The sequence below is a fragment of the Triturus cristatus genome, chromosome 6, assembly GCF_964204655.1.
Source record: "Triturus cristatus chromosome 6, aTriCri1.1, whole genome shotgun sequence".
Classification (NCBI taxonomy): Eukaryota; Metazoa; Chordata; class Amphibia; order Caudata; family Salamandridae; genus Triturus; species Triturus cristatus.
Window position 1 is genome coordinate 1467241246 of NC_140589.1, and position 25840 is coordinate 1467267085.

Consider the following 25840-nt stretch of genomic DNA (forward strand, 5'->3'; position numbering starts at 1 on the left):
AAAATAGAGACCGAAACGTCGACCTACGCTTTATCTTCTGTAATCTGTTCAATTGTTGTCAAGAAGAAAGTGTTGGCAATTGTTACAGTTAAGGCTTTGAATTGTATACTGTTTCCTTTTAGTTACATTGTCTGTGTATTTTTAGTACCCTAATTTAAAGATAAAGAGTGAATATTTTTCCAATATACACCCGTTTTTGTTCTAGTTCTTTATATTCTTTATATAGTTTTTCATATATTTTTGCACAAATGATTTATGTTTCATATGTTTTCTGTGATTTTGACGCAAGAAATAATATAATTGGATACTCAAATTATTTGTTGAAAGAAATTAACTAACAAGGCAATCATTTATTTGGCCTTGAAAATTCTCATATAAATCTAAAAGAATTTTCTTAAATAAACCCCTTGAAGGCACACTTACCTTATCATTTACTTTGCCCGAGCCCTCAAGGGTATTTTGGGTTGCCCATTTCTCCTCACACGTTCTCCAAGCGTCACACAACCTCTGTTGTAGCCAAAGTGGCTACGAAAGAAACAATGTGTGCCTAGCAAGTTTCCTGGAACATAAGAACTGCTGGCTGGAATCTTTTAGCATATCGAAAGACCGCAGATCTTTTAATACGATCTAGCAGGCCGTTCACATTCCAGGGCAGTATCTGAGCCCCTACCATCTGCACAGATTCATACTCTGATCAGACCTTGATACTCATGGTCTGGTAGACCCAATGAAGGTACTAATACGTCTGGGACAATAGCAGCACCAATATGGACAGTGCATGCTGGAGAGTGACTAAGAATGTGTGTGGAATGCATGATCAAACAACTTTCTCCCAATTCCCCCAACCATGATCTTCAAGTTCTGGAAGCAGAGGTTCTGGTGTGTCCTGGGCACCTGCAGGATGGGGTCCCTGCCATGGTGTTTGGGGATACCAACTATCAAAGGGCAGAATGGAGCCCCATGTGGGGGCCAGAGGGCCAAAGACCTATACGCACGCTCCACCACAAGCCAAGTTGATAATTGGTCAGCAGAGAACCAGGACTGCAGTCAGTCCGCAGTCAGTCCTCCTGGAGCCACTCCATGCCAGAGGTCTCAACCCTCTCCGGCATCCCAAATAAATCGAGATTTTTACTAAAAGACCAATTTTCTAAGTCTTTTCCAGATTTCGGGTCAAGTTGATATTTTGTCGAATGCTGCTGGTCCTATTTTAGGTCAGCCTGATAACTCACTGAGCCCTGCGGATCTTTCATTCTTGGACAAATATGACGTTTTACCCAATGTTGATGGACACATTACAAAAAATGAAAATACAGATGATATCGGTGTATGGAAAAGTTTGCTAAATACTATGAATGTTATAACAGGTGCACTTGACTTCCATTCAAATAAACTTGAAATTCAGGTGGATCTGTTAAATACTTTAGCAGTCTATGTGGCCGGTATTGTCTCAAAATTACAAAACCTGACAGGATTGGTGGTTAAGGCTCAGGCTGAGGTTAATGACCAATTGATAAGATGTACATGTTCTCATATGTTGGATAAAATGTCTGAGCTCCCAGAAACTTTAGGTTCTCTTGTGAAAGAAGTAAAAAAAAAGCAGGGTAACCGGTTTTGGATAGAAACTTGGTTAGTACAAAGGAAGGGGTGATAGTGTATATTGTGAAAACAAGAAGCTGCAAGAAGTTGCAGCGAAAGTGGGTTTTGATAACTCTGGTTTGCTGAAGGAGGTAGACGGGGAGGCCGAGGTCAGTCTGTGTCTAGATGTACATGTAGAGGATGGTCATGTCTCCAATGGATTCAAGAAAGGCAAGTCACTAACTACTGCCAAACCACTGTGAATAAGCTTAAGGGAAAGTTTAAGTGATTGTCTCCCGTTATCTAAAGGTTCAAGGAAAAGGCTGCGGAAAGAGCGGAATAAGGCCAGAAGTACAGTTGCATTAGCAGCTGCAGTGGCAAAGCCTAAGGATTACTATCCTAAATTTAAACCAGCTGTTAAGAAATGCTTACCTCAGGTCGATGTTGTAGTAGGCGGGGATTCCTCTATAGTATTGCCGTTATCAATGAGGGATAATGATCAGGGATCTGCAAATGGTAGCAATATTGATGCTCTCAAACCTAATGGCAAAATAAAATCAGATTTGGTAGATATCAGTAAGGAATGTGTGATTAAATTGGATAATAAACCCCAGGGGCCAGGACTTTTGCCCAAAGAACAAGTTGAAACGGTTAAGTATGGTAGAAATGCTGGAATCTACTAATGCCCAGAGTCTATCACCATTAAAAAATATTCCCTAAATCTACTTTACCTAAAGAAAGTAATTCAGATTTATTAAGCCCCATGTGTGGCAGACAGGATTATAGTTGTAAAAATGGGGACACCAAACTAGTAATGCACCCCTTGTATGAATCCCAGGGATCCTATGATAGCCTCAACCGGGGTTTAATATTGAAAATCATTTCAACTATCCCTGACTTAGTGTTTATTAAATCCACTGATTTGATGTAGTACAATTTAGACCGGTACAGCCCAACACTCCTCGAGAGTCCACTATTACAAATTGGTCCTCGAGTGATATTGTTACTAAGATTTTAGGATCGAGTTTGAACTTTATGGACTGTGGAATTAAGTTCGAGATGTGGGCCAGTGTACAATATCCCCCGATCTTGAAGGTATTGGCCCTTAAGGTGGATAAAGGTTGCAAAATTGTTGAATGTAACAAGCAAAATCCAGCACTTAGAGGAGCAGTGGGTCCATCAAATAACCAATCTTGCAGTTCTCGTCTGTTGATTACCATTCCCCAGTCAGGGGGTAGATTTTGCGAGTGGCTACCCAAAAACAATGTGCCAATGGAGGACTGGTCTTGGCTGCCAGCATCATTGGCAAAGGTCCAACATGGAGATAGTAATTGAATAACCGGAGTTATTGATGTTAACGTAAATGAAATAAGTCTATGCTCCTGGAATGTCCACGGACTGAATCATTTATTGTCTGACCCAGATACAATATTATTTTTAAATTCATTTGCATTTTTATTATTCCAAGAAACATGGTGCGAACAAATGACTCCTTTGTCTGGATTTAATGAATATAGTATTCCGGCAGTAAAAACCAATCAATTTGGCCGTGCAAAATGTGGATTGGCGTGTTATATTGTGGCCGATTTAAACCTAGTTGTGGAAGTGGTAGACTTTAATTTGGCTTGGCTACAATGCCTTGTGGTAAACACCACTGATTTAAGGTTAGTTATTCTTAACGTGTACCTGAGTGCTAATAAAAATAAGTCTGCACAGTTGTATATCCTGCGGGATGTACTGAGCGCATTAATAATCCAATATCCAGATGCTGGCTTAATGATATCAGGTGATTTTAATTTGCAACTATTTCGGTTTTCAGAATCTAACAGTAAGTCGGGAGGTCTGGCAAAGGACTGCTGTGACATTATGTCTGAGGCTGGAGCCAGCCAGTTAAAAGAAAAATCTAGATTTACTCCCACGTTTAAGAATTCTAAGCAAGGTTCAATCATTGATTGTACATTTATTTCAGACAACTTGAGATCAAGTATGTCTGAATATAAGGTAATCGGCCGGCCAGAAAGTGATCACAACCCCCAAGTTGTAAAATTTAATTTTTCTGTAGAATGTCATTCTAAATCCAATGATCTTCCAAACATGGTATATTCTGCATATAACCTGAAGAGACTGGTATGGCATTTAGCCAAAAAGGAGGACATTATGCAAACAGCTGAGGCATTGATTAAGGAATGTGATCAGGGTGTTCAGGGTGATACGAATATGATTAATAAATGGAATTTTATAACAAAGTCCATCGTGGGGAAATTTTCAACTGGAAAGACTAGGACAATTAATACCAATCTGAATATTAAAAAAATATGGTTTCCCCCCAAACTATTAAAGTTAAAGAAATTACTTAACAGAGCTGTCCGTGAGGCATACGCCCGTAGATTTTGTCAGATCTATTAAGTGTATAAAGAAAATCTGAAGGAACTTAAGAAGACCTACAAACAAGAAGTATGGAAAGTCAAACTTAAATATCAAACTGGGCTATGGAATAGTTTATTATCCGCCTCTAAGCAAAATAATGCAAAAAAATTTGGGCAGCTATTAATAAGCTCGAAAGGGGAGGCTGTAGGGCTTTTTCTGTAAATATATCAGAATCCAGTTGGGTAACGTTTATAGCCAATCTGTATGGTTTACCGGTTCAGATGGGGAATCAACCAGACAGGTTGGCTGTATGTGAGGTAAATAATATATCAACAACCAATGTGGGGAATGGAGAGTGTCTCGATTTGAATTCCATAGATCACGTTATTGATTCTAGTCTAGATCCAAATCTTGACTTAGAAATTCCAAGTTGTAATCAAGTATTGACCCTGTTACGTGGGCTTCGAGCAAATGGAGCCCCTGGACCTAATGGGCTACCTAATGCCCTGTTTTGTGCTAATAGTGACATGTGGGCCGGCATTCTGCATAATTTATTTAGGGAAGTTTTGACACTGGGGGTTGTCTCAGAATCATGGCAAGGTAGCATTGTGCAACCTATTTCTAAAAGCGGCCCAGTGTCAAATCCTGCTAATTATCGACTAATCTTGTTGACTGATGTCGATGCAAAGGTGTTTGCTTCTTCTCTTCTGATAGAATTGGAAGATTGGGCTATGCAGGAGGGTATTATTCCATTTAATCAGACTGGTTTCCGGAAACGACAATCCACTACTACAAATTTGTTGGCTCTAACCTTATTTGCGGAGAGGGCTTCTTGAATAAACAAAATGTATATATTGCTTTTATTGATCTTAAGGCAGCCTTCGACTTTGTGCCACGAAACTTGTTATGGAAAAAACTGTCAGATCGGGGCATATCAAAGAAATTGTTGAAAGCTATCATACTTCTGTATACCGACACTTGGGTTCAAGTTAAGCTTGGGGAGGGCAATTCCTTATCAAGGAAGATTAGAACATATAATGGACCAAAGAAGGGTTGTGTCCTTGCCATCTGCTTATTTAATTTATTTTTATCAGATCTTTCTCAGCATTTGGATGTTGTTAATGGGCATGTTCCTAGGATGGGGGGAGGGTCCAGTAGGCCGATGACACAATTCTTGTGAGTCATATTTCTATTAGCCTACAAAGACTTATTACTGCCTTTGATGATTATACACAACAGAATGGCCTTGAACTGAATGTTAAGAAAACCAAAGTGATGAAAATTGGTGTAGTTAAACAGAAGTTTAATACCTGGAAGGCCAGAGCAGGTACAATTGATATTGTTAAAACGTACAGATACTTAGGGATGATGTTTGACAATCGCGTGTCTTTTACATTTCATTTTAAGTATTTAAGGGCCAAGGCTGTGACCTTGATCCATGCTTTTAAATGTTTCAAAAAATCACTGAACTGTCAATCATATGAGTTTATTCTTAAAGTAATCAAAGCCAAGTTACAACCAACCCTCATTTATGGTTCTCCCATTACTAGAGGGATAGATGTGAATGTGCGTGACCTATGGGTTGTTAAGGTCTTCAAAGCAACTTTTGAGATTGCCAGGTCAGTGTGTCAAGCAGCAATTAGATTGGAATTCGGTCTCCAAAGACAGTGCCTGGTATCAAAAGGAGCTTTTTTTATATGTATGGTCGCATTGTCAATGTCAGCCCCTGCATCTTTAGGGAATATTTGTAGGCAAGAAATAGACAAGTCTGTCTATGCGGCTAAATGGAGATCTTATATTTTAACTTCCCTACGAGATATTGGCCTGCAAAGTGAACTACCAGATTTGAAAATGCCCAATTATAAGTTAATTTTAAAAAAGCATATCACAGCTGAATTGTTTAAATTGGATAAAAATGCATTAGCTGAGAGAAATGATGCATGGTCTGTGATCAATTCATACCAATCCCAGCGTGTTCAGCCGTATCTGAATGTTTTCTTTTCTGCAAAGTTTAAAAAAACGTTTTTAAGGTTACGTATGGGAATAAAGCCAACAAAGGAGGGCACTCAATCTTGGATCAAGCAGTGGCCGGATTCCAACTGTAGATTTTGTGGATGGCCACAGGAAATTCTTGTACATATAGTATGTGTATGCCCCAAGCTGATTAATCTTAGACGTTTAGTTTTGAGACCTTACTTTTTTGATGAGTGGCGTGAGATCTGCTCGACAGGCATTAATCATGTCATTGTCTGGTGAATTGGTTCCATTACTATGTCAACTAGTAACATTTTTAATGGCAGTCGAAAAATGTCTAATATAATAGGGCAGATCCCCTCTACTTTTATGGCTTTGGTGACTAACAGTTTTAACCGGCTCATAAATTTTATCACCTTATAACTTTTGTTGCGAGGGTATTAATTTGAAATGTAACAATAGCTGGGTTATCATCGCAGTAAATTGATGCACTTTTATTGTTTCGATATGATGGTCGTTGCAATTATTGCACATTAGCACTTTGAAAGGTAATGGGGTCAAGAAATGTATAATAGAAACTTCTTCGCTTAAGTCACTTCTGCACTTTACCATTAGCACTTTGAAATATAACATGTGTAGTGGTTCATAGTGGAAATGAATGGCTATTTGTCAGAATACTTTTCTGTTATATACATGGAAATAGTATGCAATGCACGCCGTCACTTTAAAATGTAAAATTTGCAATAATATCCTGTAATTAAGGATGTAAGGTGGTTAGATTTTGGTTTATTGATAAGTTTTTAAATTGTATTTATGGGACAGTTTTTTAATTATTACATGATGAGAAGATGTTTTGTTTGTAATGTAAATGTGTTTTTCTTGGAGTTGTAAGATTTTGTGATTGCAATGATTTTAATTAATCAAGCAATAAAGATTATATATTCCATGTCTTTAGCTCATTCTTTGATGAGCATCGTCACTGCCGAAAGCTACCGGGAGACATGGAGCTTGAAGGTGGCCATCCCGTCCTCAACTGATGACACCCTGGTCTCCACCTATGTCACTCAGCTGGTGCTGTTCCTTAAGTCTTGACATAACTAATAAACATCCAGCTGCACCTCGTCCACCTTTGACTCAATCGCCTCCTTCGAGTCTTGGATCGCCTTAAGGGGAGTAGTAAGGTCCGATTGTGCGGGTGCTTCTATAGCGTTTGAGGGCCACACATCTCTCTTGAGGCTGTCCTGGCATACTGTTCGATCTTCGTCAGGGCCATTGTCGGGGGTGGTTTGTTGCATCCCATCCTCACCAGGACACTCCCGGCCATCGCGGGGCGCCGTTTCACACAACCACCTGTGGCCCACTTACCCCTGGGGGGCAACACAAGCAGTCAGGGCAGTGGCAACACCGTGAAAATGTCTGACACCACTACTGACTGCAAATCCAAGAAAGGAGCAGGCCACCACCAGTCGGCATGGGCTCCTGGTTCAGGGCAGCCCTCGGTGCCAGTCCAAGATGATGAGGTTGCTGCCAAACAGGCGATCCTCTAGGATCGGGTCAGCAGCACCACAGAAATAAGGAAAACTCACGCTGCCCAGGGTCATTGTGGGAGCACCAGGTCAAAGTTTTCAGACAGTTACTGCCTTCAAGCCACAGAGGGCAAAGGCAAGGGGCAGAGGAGAATAGATGTGGGGACCTAGGGCATCACATTGGTGGCCCCCGCAGTGGAGCGGTACCATCCAGTGATCACTAGTCCTTATCAGGCCATGTGCAAGTAATGGGCAACCAGCCCAGCAAAGCCAGGCATGCAACAAGCACCTGGGACACATAGTTCTCTCCCCAGGAGACAGCCCACAAGGCAGCCTTTGCCACCTGGACCATACAACCGTCCTCAGCCAATGGGGCCAGTCTGGTTATGTTCAATTCCAGTCACTCCAGCAATGGAGGCGGCGCCCACGGCCACAACCCCAGGCAAAGAGAGGCCAAGCACAAGCCTGAGACCAATGGGCCAATGTCCCCACGTCCAAAAGTCTCTCTCTCAGGCTTCTTCAGCCTACTGAGGGCATGCTGGGTTGCAGAGCCCCTGTGGTAGCACCGCTTCTCTGCAGCTCCCAGCCACACTGGCTACTTGGCTGCGCCTCCTCTCGGCTCAGCACCAGAGAGAGGGTGCCGCCACAGAGAGGCACACCGTGGCCACCCTCACCACTAGCCCAGCGCTTCGGCGTCCTTGCTACCAGTCAGCAGCAGCCTCAGCCCACTTCTGTGGCTCTCCCCTCTAGGATCAAGCTGCCATCTTAGGTTTGCCACGCAGCTGCCGCTGTGATCCAGATCTCATGTGCGGCTAGGCAGTTCCTCACCTCTAGTGACAGATGACTCTCTATAACCCCCTGCCTCCTTAAACACCGGTGTAGGGGGGATCTTGAGTTGCCGCTGTCAGGCAGTGGAATAGACGGATTCCACTGGGGACTTGGGCGCTTTCAGACGCCATCATGGCCATCCCAGCCATGTCCCCCTGTTGTGGGAATTTCAAACTTCTCCCTTCTATCACCACCTTTTCTATCTATTTCATGCAGGCGTACGTCCCACAGTGGAGGAAGGTGGCTCTCTATATAGTACACTAAAAAGAAGTACACTGTGTAAAGAGTCCAGTGGATCCCCAATTGGTTTACAGAGGCGAAAGTAGATAGTACTACCACTCTCTTTTGTGGAAGTGAGGGCGAGCAGCTAGGCTTATCAGATGGTACTGCTAATCATGTGTTGTACTCACAGAGGCAGTAAATGAAACACACACTCAAAGAATAAGTTTGTGACCAAATTAGAAAAACAACACTTCTTTTTATAGATATTGTAAAACCAAGAATTTCGTTCAAAAGTAAGCACTGTTTCTGTTTGCAATTTTTACAGGTAAGTGAACTTTTGAAAGTCATACGCCTTTACACACCATGCAATCCTATGGGGAGAAAAGGCATGTATTCATAAAGGTAAGTACAGTCGGTTTCAGGGGTTCACCTTCTGATTTTCAGATTGTAGTGGGCCACGGTCCAGAGTACCACCATCAGTTCTTTGGGAACTTCTTGGGTTTAGCTAGGAGCAGGGTGCTGGAGAGGCTGGTAGCTGTGCGCGCTTCAGAGGAGGGCGGCTACCTGAAATCAGACTGCACAGGGGGACTTGGGGACAAGTCCAAGAGCTCCCAAATGGGAACTTGGGTCCCAAGGGTTCTTGGAGCAAAGGGGACACAGCCAGTTCTCCGATACCCAGGCCGGGCGGCTCAGGTGCAGAGTGGTTAGGTTAGCTGAGCCAGATGAGCAAAGTTGATCCTCGCGGTTAGGGTCAAACAGCTGGCAGGGGAAAAATCAGTGCAGTTGAGCCACTTCCAAAGTGGGTCTCAGTGATGTTGACGACCCTTGATGGCTGCTCAGTCGTGGTGCAGTGAGAATCCGGGTAGGACTCTCGTTGTTGCTTTTTGGTGCAGGGCGTGCGGTACCCTGGGTATTGGTGCTGCACGGCTCCGGTTGGTCCTGCTGTCTTCACTCTGGGTGGGGAGACAGATCTGACCCTACAGAGCACGGGTGCCTCTTACTGGTTGTCTGCAGTGTCATTTGGGCAGGTGAACTGCAAGGCGATGGACCGGACTCTACTTGTTGGTGCCTGCAGACTGCAAGGGAGTAGCTCTTCTACTCCAAGGGAGACTGAAGGCAATTTTCAAAGTGCTGGCAGGCTGCCCAAAGCTATCATAGATCTCCAGCTTGCATGATGAGTCACTTTGTTGCGGTTGTCGAGAGAGTTGCGAGCAGGCAGGGTTTTTCACCAAACGTTCACAGTTCTTCTGCAGTTCTTACCAGGCAGTGACTCTTCTATGTCCTTCTTCTCTTGATCCGTTAAATCTGAGTTATTGAGTTTGGGGGGCACCTAAATACTCAATTTAGAGGTGTTAAGGGGAGTGACAGGTAGTAGCCAATGGGCTTCCCTCCTTTAGGGTGTCTATGCCCTCTATGGGACCTCTTCCTGTGGGAAGTGGGCATAACCCTGACCCTAGAAGGCTAATACTGTCTAAAACAAGATAGAAGAATCTGAAATGGTTGTTTCCCCATTAGTTAGTCCACCTTAGGGCTGGTGCAGGCTTGGTGTTGGACATACTTCCTAATCTACTAATTTTACCGCCTGTCTTGCTGCCAAAAGTGGGGTCTGGACAGGGGGTTGGGCATCTCCACTATCTGGAGAGGCCAGGGTCACAAAACAAAGGTGGTGGAGCCTTTGAAGCTTCTCGACCTGGAATACAGATCCTGCGTGGAGGAGGTGTAAGCACCTCTGCCCAGAGCAGGATTTGTTCCTGACCTCCGAGAGCGAAGGCTCTCACCTCAGGGGGCCAGAAACTCATCTGTGGTGGCTAGCTGGTCAGTGGTGGTGGAGAGTCAGTCAACACACTAGTAGTAGATAAGGTTTTCAGCAAGCACCTCTAAGGTGTCCTCTGGGGGGATTTGTTAATAAATTTGTCACTGGGATAAGTGTGGGTTTGTTAAGATGAGATGTTTGGTACCAAAGATCTGGGGGTACAGTGAAGCCATCATGTAGCTGAGGAGCTCGCAATCACGAGTGTCTGGCCCATGTACTTGGTATGGCTTCCCTGTGCACCTGTGATATCTAAGAATTTACTTAGCTATCACAGGGAAACATTCACTCAAGCAGATATGCACACACATGGGGTATAGCGTACCCTGACTTAGGGCTGCAAGGCCTGCTGTAGGGGTGACTTACCTACACCACGTGTAGTGGTTTGCAGGCATGGCACAGAGGCATATGTGCCATGTCTACTCCTCACTTTTCTCTGCACCAAGACATGCAGACTGCAATAGCAGTTTGCACAAGCTTGGTTAGGTGTCCCTTAGGGTGGCAGAATTCATGCTGCAGCCCTTAGGGACCATCTTCAGTCCTAATGCCCCAGGTACCAGGGGTGCCATTTACTAGGGACTTACATGGAGCCTAAAGTGGTGCCACTTGTAGAACAACGGTACAAGTTAGGGAAAGAACACGGGTACTGGGGACCTCGTTAGCAGGAACCCAGTGCACTTTCAGTCAAAGTTGCATCAGATACCAGGTAAAAAAGTGGGGGGTAACTATGTCAAAAGGGCCTTTTCCTGTATACAGCTTCAGGAAACTATTTTCTCCACTGTCACTCCGGGCTGACAAGATCCAGCTTGAGGATTTTAATGGACCTGGGCAGAGACATTTTTGAGGAACCCCTTTGGAATGATTTGACATCTTTAGTCTTAGAAATGAGTTGACTGTATGGTTATATGCATGTTGTCCTGGCCATGTAGCCTCTAGGGACTGACTGCTCATAAGCCATCTCCATCACTCAGACCTCCAACTTTTACTTGGTCTGCAAACCTGATCCCTGTAAAACCTTCACAGATGAAACCACAGACCTCATCAGCACCTCATGAATCATCTAACTGAACATAATCAAGCTCCTAGCACATTTATGCAACAAGACTTTGACAGAAGCACAGTTCAACCTTACAAACAACATGAATATTAAACAACTAACTGAATTAGCGCTGATCAAAGTCAAAGCTGTCAGTCTGGTTATCAAAAAAGCAGTCTTCCAAATACGACTTGAGTAGTCTGATCAGGCTTCCACTCCAATAAAATGGCCTGATGGCTCAGTGGACTACCACATCAGGAATCTGTATTTGCCTCATGGGAACAAATTCTAATCTCAGTGGGTTTACTCAGACTTTCACTCTTTCTGAAGTTTATAAAATAAGTATCATTTAATTTGGTAACAATACATATTTGTTATCTGTCAATATGGCCAAGATACCTCCTCATAAATGTCAAACTGATCTTGTCATGCTATCAATCCCCAACACCAACCACACACCACTGTCAATCAAAAGATACCACACCAATGTGCTTTTAACTTGCATTTGAAAATGCTCAAGGAAGAACTCATCACCCTGGCAACCACACCTTACTTCAAAGCTGATGTCAACTCCCTCCTGCACTTAGTCAATCTCACCCTAAAATAACATTCCTACCACCTGAAAGTATGGCTTTTACAATCAAAGCTTCCTGCATTGGGTATACAGAGAACTCACTAATTGCCAATGACCAATGTTGGGCCTGGCCCTCTCTACAAGGTCACCCCAAACGTTTAGTCTTCCCCCCTTCTATTTGTGCTGAATTTGTTTTTGTTGGTCATAGGACTCTGTGCACTTTACCACTGCTAAGCAGTGCTAAAGTGCCTGTGCTTACTCCCCTAAACATGGTTTGAATGGCATATACCTATTGGCATATTTAATTTACTTGTAAGTCCCTTGTAGTAGAGTCGTATATCATATACCCAGGGCCTGTAAATTGAATGCTACTAGTGGGCCTGTAGCACTTATTGTGCCTCCCACCTAAGTAGCATACTAAATTTGTCCCAAACCTGGTGCTACAACCTGAATACAGTGTCACACTGCCATGTCTAATTGGTATTTAAACCTCCTTGCCAAGCATTAAACTCCCCTTTTATTACATATGTCACCCCTAAGGTAGGCCCAAGGGAGCCCATAGGGTAGGGTGCTGTGTGAATAAAAGGTTTGACATGTACTTTAAAGATTTACATGTCCTGGGAGTGAAAACCTCCTACATTTGTTTTTCACTACTGTGAAGCCTACCCCTCCCATAGGTTAACATTAGGGATTCCTTATTACATTTAATACGCTTTAGTTCCTAATTGAGAGGAGGTTGATATCTCTTTTTGGTACATATGGAATTGAAATTATAAACCTTTTTTAATGGTAAAGTCGGAATTTACATTACAATTTTGAAAAGGCCACTTTTAGAAAGTTGGCATCTTCCTGCCCTTAGCCCTTCATGCTTGCAGCCTATCTTGGGTCACGAAACTGGGTGTAGCTGACAGTTAGACTTTGTGAGTTCCTCCCAGACAGTCACACAATAGGGGGATTGGGTGTGGCTCAATGGGCCATCACTGGTAGAATGGGTGCGGAGCTGAACACAGCCCCACTTACACCTGAATAGGCTGTGTCCTGACTCCACACAAAAGGCTGAACAACTCTGTATTGTCACTGCAGCCAGCTTTGAGCCAGGGTGGGAGAGTGAGGAAATTCCATGCACTTCATAGAACTTTTCTAGAAGCTTCTCCCACCTTCCAGGAGAAGGGCACCAGGGTATAAACATAGGACATTAAGACCCACTCTTCAGTTCTTTACTGGACCTGTGGAGGGACTCTCAGAGCACTGCCTGCTGCTGTGACCTGCTGTGCACTCTGCCAGCTTCCAGACTGCTGTTGTATATGGAAGGACTGATTTGCTGCTTGGAGCCTGCCTTGAACCCTCAAAGACCAGTCCTGCTGATGATCCCTGCATCTTCTCCTACACCCAGGACTATCAGAAGTAACTCCAAGGGCTAGTTTGCAGGTCTCCTGTTCAGAGCCACAGGCCTCGATCATCTTGAACCCTCCCCTGGACCAAAGCTGAGTGAGTCCTGAACCCCAAAGAGGTGTTCCACCAGTCCTGGACCCTTGATTGCAGTGCTATAGGTGCCCAGATGGCCAATTTCCAAAACTGGGGACTTGGACAAAATTCGGCCAAAAAAATGCTCTGAGAACCAGGAGAAAACCAGGACCAACCTGCTCGCCTATCTGCCCAAGGTGCATCTCCAGTCTGATTGACTTTGCGGCTTACCCCGCTATTTCTTCTCCGCAGCAGCAAATTCTTTTCAGCGGTCCTTCGCCAAAGATGTATCCAACTTTGTGGAATTATCTTCGACTACAGCCCTTTGGCTCGTCCGGCTGGAAATTTTCGACTTCCTTTTCAGCAACTGAATACGGAGGTAAAAATCTTTACTGCGGCTCACTCCACAGCCATCCAACCACAACACTCCCTCCTCGGACACTCCTGTAGCCTTACCTCACTGAACTTCTACCGCCTCAAAAATTTTTCTTTAGAATGCTTCTAAGTACAGAGGTAAGCGGTGACTGGGCCCAATCCACTTTTTGTATCTGATCTCCGTTGCGGTCAGCCTTAATTTTCGACTTTGATCCAGTGTTGCACAACCTGAAGTCCATGGTAGGTGCTTTGATATTTTAGGCACTAGATTTCACTAAAACCTTTTAAAATGTATAGCTCCGGTTCTACTGATTGGTATTTTGTTGTTTTGCTGTCAAGTAATTTATTAAAATCTACTCTATGTTTCTAAATTGGTTTGGGATTTTTCTTGAGTTGTGTTTTCACTTTATTACTGTTTGTGTGCTGAATAAATACTTTACACATTGCTTCTAAGTTAAGCCTGCCTGCTTGTGCCAGGCTACACAGGGTTAAGCACAGGTTAATTTTGTGACTTTTTGTGTTTCAACCTGCAAGTGATTGTGGCTGTTGCTTGTCCAGGTCTCACACCCAGTCAGCAAACAAACCAATTTCTCACAACCTATGAGCAAGAAAAATGAATATGGGATTGAAATCTCTCCACTATTCCTAGACAAATTCATCTACACAGTCAAAGCCACCTCTCACATGTCAACAATTTTCATAGCTATCACAGGCATCAAGCATTGCTGAAATTTGATTCTAGACCAACAGGTTACTACACACGACTGTCTGTTGTACTGTCATCCATCGATCACCAAAACAGGACAAGATCTAGCACCACTTGAACAACAATATGCAAGCTACTACTCTCTACCATCCCTCTAAGAAATGTACTGGAGAGTTCCTCCTTCAAATTGCCTCATCATACAGACCTTGCTAGCAACCTTACCACTCTCAAAGCCACCACATATGGAGCTGGAATTTTAACCCCTCTCTAGAGACGCACTCACATCCCTCAACATCCTCACTGTATCACTTCCACAAGACGTATTTCCTGATGCAAAAAAAGGTGGAAAGATACCCTGCTATGGCAAAAAGCAAACCTCAACATTGAAGATTCCACACCCACCAACCCATCACACTAGTCCTCAAACCCACATATATGCAGGGGCTATTGAACCAAGGGACTCAGGGGCAAATTTAGAGTTTGATGGATGGTTACTTCATGTAACACGTGACCGACATCCCATCCATCTTATTACAAGTGCATTATATCCTGATGCCCTTATAAAAAAAGTGCAGAATATCTGTCACCTTTGTGACAGAGTACCCTCTGCCATACTCAAAATCAGGCACTATGGGCCTCATTTACAAGAGGCTTGCGCCGCCAGAGCGTCACTTTTTTTGATGCTCCTGCAGCGTAGATTGCAGACCCATATCTATGAGGCCAATCAAAGCCACTATGCGTGGCTTTTCATAGCCGCGTAGATATGGTGTGGCTTTTCATGGCCACGTAGATATGGTGTAAAGCAACGCAGCGCAAGTCGCTGCGTTGCCGCACACTTCGTCAGGGAGGTGTGTCATGGGTGTTGCAGTGGGTGTTCCAATGCAACGCCCATGGATTATGATACATTCTTAGATTCACAAAACCACGTAAACCTGGGAATGCGTCAAAACCGTGTGCATTCCCAGGGTTGTATGTTTATTTCTTCTTGTTTTTCCTCTTTCTATGTGTGCTGCATTCTACAGCACGCATAGAAAGAGGAGAACACCCCCATTGATTGTTTTTGTGCAGGAAGGTGTGACTTCCTGCACAAAAAGAATCCTGCCAACAACACAGACACCCTTGCACTATGGTGCCAAGATGCCTGCATTTGGTGCTAGGCACCAATTTGTGCCCCAGTGCATTGGTAGAGGACAGGAATTCACAGGATCGCATAGATACAGTGCATTCCTACCCTTTTCTTTTGGCACAGGGCAGCACATCAAAGTGATTTGCTACACTGCTCTGCGTCAAAAACTAGTAAATGAGGCCCTAAGTTTACATCAATTTCCTCTCACCGCAATACCAATGTGGTTTCCGCACTGCAGCACTAACACAGCAAACATCCATCTCATTGAGAGTACCTATCTCATCATCCAACAGGATAAACGCCTGTAGTCCCTTGTCCTGCTTGATCTCTCAGCCATCTTAGATAACTCAGATCTATATCCTCTTATCACACATGAAATTGAATGATAAGTGTTAGACCTGGCACATTGGCGTGGGTCTCCCTTCCATTTTTCGCTGTTGCCTCATATGTTTTTGCTGGTGTTAGTTACTCGGGGCACTGTGCCACTGTTGTCCAGTGCCACAGTGCACGTGCTCCCTATTGTAAATTGATGTATGATTTGTTATTCCATGATTGGTTGGTTTGGTTTACCTGTCAGACCCTAGTACAGTGCACCAGGAGTGTCCAGGGCTTGTAAATCCAAATGCTGCTGGTGGACTTGCAGCACTGGCTGTGCCACCCACAGAAGCAGCTAGTAAATGTGTGTCTAAGGCCTGCCATTGCAGAGCCTGTGTGCAGTCTGGTACTGTCATGCTGACTGGGCAAGTGCACCCACTTGCCAGTCCCTAAACCTTCCATTTTCTTCATATCAGACACCCCTATGGTAGGCTCGAGGCAGGGTGCATTGTAAGTATAAGGTAGAACATGCCCTGATGTGTGGCATGTCCTAATAGTGAATTACAGCCATTTTCGTTTTTCACTATTGCAAGGCTACCTGTTCTCCATAGGTCAGAATGGGCTGTTAGATTATTACATGTTTATAATCTTAACTGACTCAGAGAACATGGTAGAAATTCTAATTTAGTATGCCTGAACTCAGGATGATAAAATACATATTTTAGTGAAGTTGGTTTTAACATTCTGTGTTTGAAAATGCCACTTTTAGAAAGTAGGCCTTTTCTTGTCTAACCATTCAAACCTGCCTCTGCTAGGCTGTGTGTTCCTTTGTCTGGTTTCTGTGAGTGACAGGGCTGGGGGATTCCAAGAGACAGGATGAGTCAGCCCAGTGGTGAATAGAGAGATCTGCATCTAGATGGGTGGAGTTGCACCTGGGACCTGAATAGGTCTGTGCCTGCCTTCCACAATGCTGACTCCACCTCCTGGGGAGCGGCTGATGTCTCTGCCCTGCACAGTGAATGAAGAGAAGGAAGCCTGTCAACAAAGTGATCCAGGGCTGTACTTGCCTTCCACAATGCTGGCTCCACCTCCTGTGGGGCGTCTAATGTTTCTGCCTTACACTGTGAAAGGAAAGGAGAAGTCTGGTAAACAGAGTGCTCAGGAACTGGTTTGGACTGGGCAAAGGCCCCTCTGCCCTCAGAGGACAAAGGATTTTGGGGTATAAGTATTGGGACCCTGATCCCAAGAATTTAGATCACTTTGGGAAACAAGAAGAACCTCTGCTGAGGGAGGAACCAGAAGAAGCTGAGGAGGAAACTGTCCCTGAACCTGGGGGATTGGCCTGCAGTGGTTGCCTTACTGCCAAAGAGAGGAGAAAGGAACTTTGTGTGTACTTTTGCTCAACTTGTGAAGGATCTCCAAGGGCTTGGAAAAGAGCTTGCCTCCTGCTGAAGTCTCAGGAACAACAGACTTCACCCCCCCCAGCTCCCCAGAGTTCTTTGGAAGTGCCTGCTGCTGTTGTTGGGCCTTGTGAGGGACTGCGTGTCGCAAGGAGCTGGAAGCGCGACTCAAGAAGGAGAAGCGTGCCGCCGTCGGAGCTGTTGTCGTCGCATCGCATAAAGCGTGTCGCTGCTGCAGCATCGCAGCGAGCAGAAGCGTCTCGCATCATCCAGGAAGTGTCTCGCAACGCCGAAGAAGCATGTCGCCATCGCAGCCATCGTAGTTGTCGCATTGCATCGCATCAAGAAAAGCGCCTCGTATCCACGGAGAAGCGTGCCGCCGTCGGAGCTGCTGTCGTCGCATCGCGTAAAGGGGTGTCACCGCAGCAACATCACATCGAGCGGAAGCGTTTTGCAACGTCGGAGAAGAGTGTCGCTGCCAAGGCCGCTGTCGTCGCATCGCGTAAAGTGTGTCGCCGCTGCAGTTGAAGTCTAATCTTCTCGCAACATCGGAGAAGCGTGCCGCATCTGGAAGATCTTCACGTCTTTATTTCTTTGCACCAAAAACATCATCGCATCAACATCGTTGCAACACTTTCGTTGTCCTGCGTGTCGCATCTAAAAGGTACATTGACTTAAAGTGTCGCATCTAAGAACTAAAGAGAACTAAGCAAAATTCTACCATCTAAAGTAACAGTATTGTGTATTTTTGTTGTTTAATGGTCTTGTGGTAAATCTATATAAAGAATACTTATTTTTTATATAAAACCTGTGTGGTGTCCATCTGTAGTGTTGTCACTTGATTACTGTATGTGTTCACAGATGCTTTACACACTGCCTCTGAGATAAGCCTGTCTGCTCGTGCCAAGCTACCAAGGGGGTGAGCAGGGGTTATTTTAGGAGTGTACCCCTTTACCCTGACTAGAGGAGAGGGTCCCTATTTGTCACAAGTGCATACCTGTGCCAACTAGAGACCCCCAAGTCTAACAATAAGGCACTAGACTGATTCTCCTGTCTCTAAAACCAACATCAACTCACTCATGCAACAAATAGTAATGACACACATTAACCAGCTCCACATTTCAAAATTGCATGCATTAGACAGAGAAAAATACTTAAGAAGTTTCAACATCGAGGCCATGTTACTCCCACTACTTGCCTCAAATCTTTTCATGCTTCTGGGGGTAGCCCAGGGGCTAGTAAATTAGTCTTTCCTGGTTGATGCACCAATAGACTCCCCTCCTCCAGTCCACTAATGACTAGGGTTCTGGAGAGTTCCATTTACAGGCAATGTCGCGTTTAGCCACCACCACGGCCACTCCAGTGAAGATCCTGTCCATCTTTAGTCCACCAACTCCTCCAGCCAGCCTGCAAGGCCATCCGGGAAGTAAGGTTGTATAGATGCCCCAAGAACCTAGAAAGCTCTTCATTTACTACCTCCCAAAATGGTGGTCAGCCTAGGGCAAGCCCAGGTCATTTCAAAGGAGTCAGCTTCCACCACAGTGCACAGTGGCCTTGTAGAGTACTGCCTGCTCGGTGCAATCATTGGGGAGTCAGGTAGGCAATATGGAGATAATTTAGGTGGATCATGTGCAGGCATGAGGAGATGACCAGTTCCCTCGAGACCATTCTGGCTTCATGCCAGTCATCCTCATCAAGGTCTCCCACACATGTCACCCACCGCTTCTGTAACCCAGGGAAGTGATCTGGGGAGTTAAGAATGAGGGAGTGGTAAACCGTGGAGATAGCTCCCCTGCCCAGCTTACCCATTTGGAGCATAGCCTCCAGGGAGCTAACTTCAGGCAGCTGCATACCTGGTGCGATGTGAACAGAGAAGGTGTGGTTCAGCTGCAGGTATTAATGGAATTGTGTGTGGGATAGCTGGTAGTGTTCCTGCATGTCTTGTAAGGACGTTAGGCTTCGCCCAGCAAGACAACCCCTAGGTGAGTGATACTGATTCTGTCCCACCTCTCAAACCCTATAAGTCTGCCACATGGGGAAGCCATCTACCCTTCCGCAGTAAGATCTTCCCAGTGAGCTTGTGGCCCCATCCAATAAGTCGGAGAGCCCCCTCCAGCATAGCAAAGCTACCGGTGTACATTCTGGGAGTGTTTCTGGGGGGGGGGGTGGAGGCATAGAGCAGTCCCAAGAGCCTGTCATGGCCCAGTCGGATGAACTCCTCACGGTATGCTGGGTCATCTCACCCTCTGTTAAACCAGTCATTCATTGGTGTGAGTTCAGCTGCCAGGTAGTAAATATACAGGCTGAGTATTCACATTCCCCCATCATATGGGTAGTGCAGCCCATTAATGAAGGGCACGCATTGGTATTTCCCTGCCCAGATAAAGGTGGTGGTCATCGATGTCAGGGTCTGAAACTATTTCAGACGGATTTGGTGAGTATATATGGAAAAAAGATATAGAAAGCACCATAATTTTTAATAGGACTGTACATCCTAGAGGATTCAGGGGTAGACGGCCCCAATGCTGCAAGTCCCTTTTTATTCGAGTAGTGAGGGGGTTCAAATTGAAGTTCCACACCAGGGAGGAAGGCGAGAAATGCAAAAGCCCAGGTATTTGAAGGACAGATGGCGTTGTGGGATTGTAGCATATCTGGACCAGCCAGCTGGTACTAATAGGGACTTAGAGTCATTGACCAGACAGCCAGAAGCATCACCGTACAGGCAAAGGATCTCTAGACATCGGGGCCTGATGATGGTGGACCTGTGAGGAATAACAATAGATCATCAGCGTAGACTGCTATGCGTTCCTTCGTCCCCCCTCCACATGACCAAACACACACACAGGCAACACAGGGAATGAGATGGGCTAGTGGCTTGATTACTAAAGCGAATAGAAGAGGGGGCAACCCTGACAGGTGCCCCTGCAGATGGGGGAAGGGAGCAAGAGGGTTCCATTAACCCGAACCCGGGCAGCATGGTTAGCATAAATAAGAAAACCAGTTTCCTGAAGTAAAGCCAAAGGACTGTCCTCTGCAGCACCGCATCCAAAAAAAGACCAGTCTACAGTGCCAACGGCTTTTCAAAATTCTATGAGGAGCAGAGCGGGAGGATGGGGAATATGGTGTACCAAAGAGAGGGAGGAGGAATGGACTCTGTGGATATAGTGTTGGGTGCTCCTATTCGGCATGAACCCACATTGATCTGGGTGGATAAGATGTGGCCACATCTGAGTAGGCCGACTAGCTAAAAGTTTCTCCAAGATCTTGAGATCGACATTGATAAGTGATATGGGCCTGTACTAACCCCTGATAATTTTAGCCATGCTACATTCAATCACACTGGGAACTTGTACAGTTAAGGCAGCAGCAGTGCAATCTTCCTTCAGACACACAGAATAGCCAAAGAACAGGGACAAGGCTGTCATGGCTACAACTTGCCAACAGGTCCTTGTCACATTCTATCTTTGATCAGAGAAAGAGAAAGCAATGTTATGAATATTTAAATAACATTAAGTGAACTAGCCAAATGGAGTTAATGTGAGCAAAAACAATAATGAAAGGATATGATCAACGAAGAAAGGATGAAATTATTGGTGAAAGAATGGAAGGCAGGAAAAATGAATGATGGGCAGAACACAAGAAAAAGATGAAAGACGCTTCAAGCAAGGATAAAAGTTTTAAGAAGAAAAAGTATGAAAGGAGCAAAGAGGATAGAACGAAGTGAATGAGGAAATAAAAAAGGAGAAAGGTAGGATGAGAGGAGAAAAGAAAGTAAAGACAAAAGTAAAGAAAGGATAAAGCAAAGAAGAATGAAAAAATGGGAGAAAGATAGGAGTAATGATGAAAGGCAGGAAAAATGGAAAAATAAAGGAGATGAGAAAGAAAGGAATGGAAAAGTGATGAAAGGAGTAAAGATGAAGTATAACAAATTGAGACAGAAAGGATAAGAGAAAGAATCAGATATGAGAGAAATAGCAAACAATATATGAAACCAAAGGTGGAATTGAGAGGAGGATGCAAGAAAACAAGGAAGGCAATATGAAAGGAAAGAAAGAAAATGAAAAATTATATAAGCTAAAGTAAAAGAAATGAGGGATTTAATGAAAGAGAAAAATAAAGTGATGGAAATGGAATAGAAAACAAGAAATTAATAATTCGAAGATCTGGGATAAGAAAGAGAAAGATGAGATCTCTGATGGTTAAAGAGATCTAAGAAGTCCTTATTCCCTTCTTCTTGAAACCCCCACGCTTAGAACTTTTAGTGCTCAAAGGCAGTCCTTCTCTGGTGCAACTCCTTCAGCCTAGACTTCTCTTTCTCCAGACTTCAGAACTCTGACACCAATTGCTACTTTCCGGAACAAATTAAAGACCCAGCTCTCTAGCAATATTTATTCTAATATCTTGCGATTATCTAACTCTTTTTATCATCAAATGGTGCATCTTTTGTGTTCAATACGATTAACAATTTTGATGTTTTGCGTCCTCTCTCATCTCTATCTAACCTCAATACTTTAAAATGTTCTCCTGTAAAGCGCCCTAAGACCGACAAGATCAAAGTTTGATATATTGTTGTTAAAAATAAATGAAACGAATTAAAAGACAAGAGCAAGGTGGAACAAGAAAGGTGTAAAGAAAGTGAAGCCGTAACGTAGCAAGCCCTGTGCTGCACAACTCATGGAGAATAAATAAATATTGCAAGCAAATACAAGGTTCTGAGCAGTATTCAAATGGCCTTTTAAAGCAACCATCTGAGGCTCACAGAAAAAACCCAAGTAGACTGGACAACAAGAGACAGCTTTTGAGGCTGGATTCACTGAGTGAAACCATCAGCCATTAAAGGAGTGATTTGGAATCATTATACGGATTGCTTCTAGGCACATACATGTTTTCCTGATGCAGAGCAATGTTCATAGATACTGTGTCGGTGTATGTTACTATCCTGCAGGCCACTATTTCAACCCACCAAATCGTGGTATAGATTGCATCTACTGTCCATACTTTGGCAAGATAAATATTTAATGGAATTTACCTCTTCCTTGGCCCCACTACATCGATCATACATTGACATTGGCCGTAACAATATAGCTAACCCTATTACTAGTGCCTACACTAAATCTAGTTAAATGCAATTAAATGAACTACATTATGCTAATCCCAATAGTAACCCTAAACCTACTTTGAATTGTGTTAGATTAAATGACATGTTACTATATAATATACCTAATTTAAAAATTACACCATCAATTCCCTGTATAAAATAAAATTGAATCAATTAAATGTAATTAATCGATTCATAATATATTATGCGTTTAACCTTAATGTGAACACAATAGCAATGGCTGGAGCCTGTCTAGAGGGGCATAGCGGTAAAAAAATAGTGAAATGCAATGCAGCCCGGTCCACTGCCTGTGGCTGAGGCATTTGCTAACAATCCACCTATTGCCTTTCATTTCAATGTGACCCCTGTGACACCTTCCATGTGATGCGACAGCACTTAAGCTGTACCTTACTGATGGGGGCTGCTTCTGGTCCCATCTAGAGGGGGCCTGGCTTTGCTGTTCCTATTGGAGGAGAAGAGGTATTGTGAGCCAAAAGCACCATGAACAGGAATGTCGCTTGAGCGATGTGTGTGAGACAGGTACAAGCATTCCACACCATCACCAATGTGATTTAATGTGATGCTCTTGGTGCTGTAAGTATGCCCAGACTTGGGTGCTGAGAATGAGGACTAAATCAATGGCTGCATTCTGACAATAAACTCACAATCTTAGTGCAAGGATAACTCCTGAGTTTGCTATAGCCAAATTTCCAGAAGAGACTTCGGTTAAGGAACAAGCATTTGCAATGCAATAGGTCTCGCATTGACATTAGTTTGAGTTATTGACATTGTAAATGACAATGTTTTTCTTTTTGTTTTTCTTTTATAAAACATAAATAAAAGGCATTGTTATTTACAATGGCAATAGTTTAAAGTCTTGTAAATGCCAGACCTATTGCATTGCATTTACACGAGTTTGAGCTATTGGCATTGTAAATGATAATGACTTTTATTAATGTTATTTCTTTGTAAACAACATAAATATAATGCATTTACAATGCCAATAGCATAAACTCATGTAAATGCGAGACTTATTTAATTTGCAATATGTCGAGAGCTATTGTAATTGTAATGACAATGCTTTTAATGTATGTGTTTTGAAAACCTGCAAGGTGTGCTAAATATGCACTTTGTAATTATAGTTGTTGCTTAAGAGAAGCAAAGCTGGCAGTGACTGCCCCTTTTGTAGTGGCAGCCTTTCTTTTCTTTAGCAAGGACTCCAAGTAGTAAGTGCGTGGTTGTATAACTTGCAGGTTTTTACATTTTATAAATAAAGGGCATTGTTATTTTGAATACCAATAGCTTAAACTTGTGTAAATGCGAGACCTATTGCATTGCAAATGCTTGTTTTAACTTATATTTTAGAACAGGACGCAGCTGTTTGCAGTGAGCTTAGAACAACACATCTCCCACTCACCAAATTGAAGGAATTCAAAATTAAAACGTCTTGGGGAAGTTTTGTTGAGTAGTGCACGTAGTTGGCCTATTTCTAGAAAATGCTTTGAGCACATGATCGGGTTGTGGCACACAAAGGAATGGCGCCACCTTACCCTGCACCACGTATCGGTGAACTCTTCTCAAATAGCTTTAGTTTTTGTGTCTGATTGTGCTTTGTGTTTGAGTTGTATGACCATGCGTGTGTATTTATGGCGAATGTGTGTTTCTATGGGTGGTGTGTATTAGTGTATCTGGCAAGGTGTTATTTATTCAGCTGTAAAAAGATGTGTTGCACAAATATATGTATGACTGTGTATGTGGTGCTGTGTGTGTTTGGATTCCAGGCAACGTGTAGATACTAATACTTTATGCAAATACAACTTCATGTCAGTTGCTGGGCTCTGAGAAAGAGGAGAGTAAGAGTCACGAGACTGCATTTGATTTCGTAAACACTCCTCGGGGCTGGGAAAACAATCTCTCCAGAATAAATCATGCGCATGTTGGCACCTGAATTCGATGTGTAGTAACTGACAAGTCACCTTCACCACTATCACGCCAAGAAAATAAATAAAGTAAATACGGTTAGCCATATGTAAACAAAGGCGCACGGTCGCCATTAAACTGAAAGCACAGCTAACTAGCACGTAACATCAAGCAGCTGTTTCCAGTGAGCTTTTAATAACACGTCTCCCACACCCCAAATTGAAGAAAATAAAAATAAAAACATCTTGGGGATGTTTTCTTGAGTAGTGCACGTATTCGGTTTATTTTTAGAAAATGCGCTGAGCACATGATCTGGTTGTGGCACACAAAGGAATGGCGCCACCTTACCCTGCACCCAGTATGTGAACTCTGCTCAAATAGCGGCATGTGTTTTTGTGTCTAATTGTGCTTTGTGTTTGAGTTGTATGTCCGTGCGTGTGTATCTATGGCGAATGTGTGTTTCTATGGGTGGTATGTATGAGTATATCTGGCAAGGTGTTATTCAGCTGTACAAAGATGTGGTGCGTAAATATATGTATGACTGTGTATGTGGTGCTGTGTGTGTTTGGATTCCAGGAAACGTGTAGATAATAATACTTTATGAAAATACAACTTCATGTTAGTTGCTGGGCTCTGAGACAGAGGAGAGTAAGAGTCACGAGACTGCATCTGTTTTCATAAACACTCCTCGAGGCTGAGAAAACAATCTCTCCAGAACAAATGATGCGCATTTTACCACACGAATTCGATGTGCAGTAACTGACAAGTCACATTCACCACCATCACGCTAAGAAATGTTGCATAAGAGACTGGTCAGGACTTATCAATTTGATAAACTGATTTGTGACAAAAAAAACGATTTATGGGTTTGTAACAAAAAAATCACACGCAGAGATGGGAAAATAAAGTATTTGTAACAGTCACTGATTAATTCGTAAATAGCAACATGCACATCGATTTCAGCAATCAACTTCATTACGTTTTCAGTGGGAAGAAGCAGCAGAACTTTCTCCAACGGAAGGGGCAGAGATGCAGGGCGCCTGCTAAATGCAGAAAGTTCAAGTGGGGGATTAGTTTGAGGCTGAAAAAGAAGTGACGTGTTAGCTGCGCTTTTAAAAGCATTGGGGCGTGATTTTTTTTAGAGTGGGAGAAAGTAGGGAACGCACTTTCCTTTCCTAAATGAGGACCAGTTGGGTGGTGTGTGGGGACCCTCCTGGTACAAGGACCTCACTTCCCTTTGGAGCTGTGCTTGGTATGCAGTGCGCCGGATTTCCAGTGACTTACGCTTGCATTCCTCTGTGTGGGATGCAGGTGATAAAAAGTTAGCCACATGTAACAAAGGCACACGGTCGCCATGAAACTGAAAGCACAGCTAACTAGCACATAACAATAACAACAAGCGGCTGACATTGCCAAAGCCGAGTGAAAGAAAATAGTGCTCACCCACCAGATAAAGCTCACCGTGTAATCTCCGCGAGTACTCGATCGAGTCCGGATGGGCCATCCAAAAAGGAGACGCGGTAA